This window comes from Asparagus officinalis, chromosome 1 (assembly GCF_001876935.1).
Source record: "Asparagus officinalis chromosome 1, Aspof.V1, whole genome shotgun sequence".
Classification (NCBI taxonomy): domain Eukaryota; kingdom Viridiplantae; phylum Streptophyta; class Magnoliopsida; order Asparagales; family Asparagaceae; genus Asparagus; species Asparagus officinalis.
Window position 1 is genome coordinate 12,312,331 of NC_033794.1, and position 5,975 is coordinate 12,318,305.

Here is a 5,975-nt window from a genome sequence, read left to right on the forward strand (position 1 = left end):
CTATATGACTTAAAAGTGAATAAGTCTTCAACCTCTCTCGCAAAAAAAGAATGATGTATATATGACAGAACTTTACCTCTTCTTCAAAATCATTGGTTTGAACATATTCCTGCCCACCACCACCAGCACATGTTGATACCTCTTCCGTCTTGAAAAGGAAATCTTCAGCTTCCTCCGCCCATTCTTCCTCGATGAAGGGTGCCCCATATTGGGCCCCATTCTGTGGTCCAGAGCCGCTCTTCTGGAATATCCTGCACACAACAAAACCACCCTTCCACACCCACCACAAACCAATACGATCAAATAAAATTCAATATGGGGAAAAAAGGAATTTTTTTTGTTATATTGATCCCTTTTAATATTTCGCAATGAGTCAAATCATTGTAATTGCTATTTAGTCCCTCAAGTCCTATTAGCCATTTCAAATTAGTCCTTCTAGTTAGCTACCATTTGATTTGGAGTGAAATTTTCATTTAACATACTTCTTATCATGAGTTTTCAAATATACCGTCTTTTAACTTATACCAAATCCAAATATATTTCTCTAAACCTGTTAAAACCCCACCCATTTAAAATTGTTCTGTTAAATCCATTTCTTTTACGCTCGGAGGTTATTAGGCTACGTGTCTTGATGTGTGAAAAATTAATTGATTCCCAAGCTCGTAGTGATCGCAATTTTATATCTTTTATCTATATTTTCTAGTGGGCCCAATATACATCGAATTCCTGATTTAGAGAGTAAACCCTGAAGTATGGACATCAAAACACTTCCGTAGAATAATTATGTAACAGTATGTACATATATAGGCAGGAATAGTACACTTTCTATTAATATGTTGTTGTTCTAGATATAAATTTTTGAGACTCAACTCGGAAGAAGAGTGAGGTATTTCTCCTTTCATCAAATTCTGTTCTCATTCCCACATTGTATTCGATTCTATTGGAGAAACAATGACCTCTGTCAATATTTGATGGTATGAGCAGGGAGGGCAAAAACTAATGTGGGATCCTACTTGTAATGTCTACACTGTGACACCGAGAGAAGTGTGTGGTGAGAAGACGGCGTCGAATCCACAGAGGAGTGGTCGGGATTTGACGTGCTCTAGGACCGCGGTATGGTTGAATCGAGTCAATTGAGTAAGAAGTGTATAGAAACACAGCGAGCTAGGACCATACAGAACTTGAAGTCGTGTAGAGTTATTAACGTGATAGATGGAGTGCTATACCGCTAGAATTTTGATCGAGTGATTAAGCCTACTTCGGATGGTAGGCTTGCAATAAATTATCGATATGGTCGGAGTTGAAGAGTCGCCACATAGGCACGAGGAATACCAGAAGGTAATTGGCGTAACTGCTTTAGTGAAACGCGGTCTGTGATAGTGATTGTATCTCCTCGAGTGGAGGGAGCGGGAGACGTATATGGTCGTGGGACTGTCTCCTGAATCTCGTAATCATTTGTTGTGTTTGTGGATTACATTGGCGATCTCTCTATTATATTATATTCGTCTCTTTGTTATTTGTCCTGTTCGATTCTATATGCGCCACTTCATTTTAGTTTAGATTGATTACCCCTTTCGAGTTCTTATTATATATCCTCACATTACATTTGCTCTATATCTCTTTTGATTTATATTTTGTTGTTCAATTATTGCTTGTTCCCTAGTCCTCTAACATTGTTCGTATTTATACTTGTTAGGATGAATGTGAATTAGTTTTAATTGGAATTTAATCGGATTAGCATTTTTTTGTTCATATTTTTTATCTTCCCCGCCCTCCTCTTAGTTGTTTTTCTAACAGAAAGCCTTTATGTTCATGTATTGTCTGTATGGGTATGCCAAGCACAAACCACGTAACGAGCTCCTCTATTATGCGAGTATAGGAAACCGCGAGCAGTGTTCGTTCAGACGTCCGGACCATACATATCAGTCTTCTGTCACTTGCGGGCGCTCCTGTTCAACTCATACATTAATCATGTCTGTTTTTTTTTGATGAACGTTCCCCTCTGATCGATAATGATTGTTTCAGATGAATAATCTGGCGCAGAACGACACTATATTGTCTTTGTCTAATATCATCTACTCATGACAGGTCCTATATCCCTTTTCATATATCGATTCCTTGCAACATCAGTTTCATATAGATAGCCTCGCATATACTATTTTATTTATTTCTATGTATCTTGAGAATGAAGCTCTATATATTTTCATATGTTATATATTTATCTCCAAGCTATCGCCATAAGTGTTATCTCTTCGCTTCTAGGTGAGAAAAACCTTACCTGTTCGCAATGCCTGCTATCGTCGATTTCATTACTATTTTTTATATATATACGCTCTTTTTAATCGCGATGAGAAGAAGTCTTCTCTATGGTATGTGCTCTAATAGTAGCGAAACGCTAAGATCTGTGGAGTCTAGTCTAGAGCCTACTCCATACTTCGTTCATGAAAGTGGTCCTCGAGCTCTGTTATACTTCGTTGTCTATGAACCATTAGTCCCGCTTTTGTCTTTGTCTTGTTCGCATGTATAACACCCGAGGCTTCTTGCTTCTTCCATATCGACCCTAGAGCTTCGTGCGGAACTCCTCTTTTCTTAGTCGATTGCTCTCTTTCTTATTCTCAGTAAGCTTAACCCCTCCACTCTTGGCTAGCACCCTGTTTTATGACGATGACCCATGAGCGCGAACGCTCTCTCAACGAGATCTAGGAGCAACGCGCCGGATCGCTCTTCGAAGCACATAACTGCTGCGAGCTCGAAGGCGAAGAGACTTATACAACTTTCCCGTCCTGCAGACGGTCAGATGAGGTCAGTGAGCTGCGTACCACGCAGATGGCCGCTACACCACGCATATCTGATGCACAGGCCAGGCGAGTCTTTACGATCACAAACAGAAGCCGCATACAGGCCGAACCCCAAGCTCGCCGGACTTGAAGCAGTACAGACACGTCGGACGAAAAAGCAAAGCCGGCTGACATTCTCAACGCGAGGCGGGAGACTTGCGCCTTTACACGTGCTGTCAGATCACGGAGCTCTCTGCAATCGGTTTAGGAATAGAAATCTGAGATGGAAGCCTCACGCTTTGGAGTGACTGGAGCTATGCTCTCCCGCCAGAACCACGGAGCCGGGGTGAGGGGCAAAAGGCTAGCTCACCGCATTTATACTTTGGAGAGTTGCTAAGTGCTTCCCACATTTCTCTTTCGAATTTCTTCACATGGATTGAGTGTTTGGCTTCTTCTAAATCGGAGTGGTCACCACAACCCGCCAGGATATCGTCGGGAAGGGACACATATGACTCGGCCAATATTGTGGAGTCACGAGAACAAATCCTCAGGTGTTCATGCCAACTATGTATGAGAAGAGGCTCATAAAAGCAGTGCTTGGCTGATTCACGTATAGGATCTGTTAATTAGAAGATATTTGTAGGATTCGAAAAAACTAGGTTTGATGGAGTCGTTACGTGGGCAACAAAGAGGTAAAAAGGAATAGTGATTCGATTTTGGACAGAGAGAGAGGAGACGGACGTCAAGAAAAGCCCCTTCATTGTGCTCGAAGAGCTCGCGTCGTCAGTAGCCTCTGGAGGACGACATCTCACTTTAACTAGATGAGAGGCGTACGTATCGCGTAGAAGAGTATCTGTCATATTTCGACATAGAGCCACCTAAACTCTCTCTCGAGGAGGCGTTGGCACTAATTGGATACCAATCGCCATTTGTGTTCTCGAGCATAGGGAAAACGGAAAGTGGCGCATAAGGGTATATTCAGATTTCATCGGGACTACTTATATAGAATATTCACCCTATACGGATATTGAATCGGGAATAAGTAAAATTATCTTTCAGCCTACGAAACATTCTCCAACTTGACAGCACCGTGCCGGCCCCTTTCACAAACTTTAACAGCGTATAGCCATCAAATATTCTTGGGGTTGTTCATCCTCGTATAATCAAGTTAATGCCCCACCTGGTATCACCTACTCTGAACGAGCTAAACTTGGTATGTCTAGAGAAGATCTGCTGTGCGCGAGAAAATGGCGCAGACTTTGGGCGATTATGTCTTTTAGAACTCAAGCACTCGATACAAAGATCAAATGATGGAAGAGAGCGCAATAGTGGCGAACTAATCAAATCTATGGCTGACGGACGGTGGATCACTGATAGGTTATTGGTCTGAGTAGTTGTAGTGCTAGCAGCAACCCAATCAAAGCATCCTCTGATTGGGTATATTGATGAAAACAACCTTCTGCGGAAGAAGACGAATGGAGGCTTAATTTCAGTGAGATATCTGACGTGTGAAGGTTTAACTCTCTCTACCCCGTATTGTGGTATTTTCCAATTTTATATGAGGAATGTCCCAAGCCGTCAGAGCTACTTCGAAAAATATCCATTGGTTATAAGGACACTAGCGAGCGACGAAGAGGAAGATAATCACGGATCACATCAGATTGCTCATCCCACAGTCATTTAGGATGGGTGTCACATGCTGCGTAGCATGCCATATGACAGACCAGGCGATCCAGACATGACCCGTCCACCGAGTTTAACGGTCTGGGTCGCGAATGTCTAACTCGCAGGCTCGCCCAGTCAGAAACGGGCTGACGCGGTAATTTTTTGAGCTCAATGTCGAGTGGGTATTGCTAGCCGGCGCCGACGACCCGGCGCTAAAGCGGCGAGTCAGGCCCGACCCATGACCCAAGGGTCATGGGTCAACCAGTGGTTTTTTTTTATTTTTATTTTAAATTTATAAACTATATTAACTTTATATTTATATCTATCAAATAAATTTTAAATTTTTATTTTATTCTTTATATAAAATAATATATATATACACACACAGGCACAGTGACACACATTGTACAAAGATATATGTGGTTTAGACTTCGATGGAGGACCTACGTCCGGACTTCGATGGAAGTCCTACGTCCACGGAAAGTTAATAACTTTCCTTTACTTTAAATTTAAATAACAATTAAATAACAACTATAAGAGGAAAAAAGAAAAAAATGTTAATCATTAATATTCAATGAGTCAAATTCCACCAAGTTATATTTGTCAAATTCTCCAAGAAAATGTCTTGTTTGTTGTCGTTGTGATCGTTCTTATATATCGAGCCAGTCCTTTAAGCGCACACACATCTCCATGTGTGCTGCTATAAGTTATGTTCTCCATTCGATAATGATTCTCTCGCCTGCTGAAAAGGTACTTTCTGATGCGACCGTGGAAGCAGAAGGAGTTATATATCTCTAGCCATTGCAGATAGAACATGGTAGTTGTGGGCTGGGCCGAGTTGATGGTGGGTCGGGTCGATTTATCTCGTCCCAGGTCTGGAGCTGGACCTAGCGCGGCCAGTGACACGTATATGTCACGGGCCGGGTCGGACCCGCCCACTACGGGCTGGGCTGGATCATGACCCACGCCGGGGTGAGCCAGGGTAGCCTACGGGTCGACCTGGCCCATGCCCAACCCTAGTTGGAGGATGGGAGGGGCGAAGCTGCGAATATCAAATCAGGTGCAAATTTGCACATATAGATGATTAATGATTTGGTGTTGAGGGAGAGGGTTTGGATACACTTTTGAAGGATTCATTCGTAATAAAAATCATTCTTCTAAAAAATCCGATGTAGAAAATATTTATAGATTTTAAATTTGAAAATCAACTGTTTTAGGTTTATACGTATACGCATGAAATAAAAGATATTGTTTAACTTAGATATACATTTTTTAAAATATAAAAGTTTGCAATCTAAAACATTTAGTCAAGATCAAATATTTGCATTCGTTATAAACCTATTTTCATTGTATTGTTAAAACAAACAATTCATCATATATAATTCATTTCCACCTTTTACGGGTGCATGAAAAAACATAGATACATTCTCAAGGGTGTACATTAATTAAGAATCTCTTGTATAATATAAATTACCAAATGTTAATGATTGGAATCCAAACAATTACGCGATGCAAGCCACTCAACACCTAAGA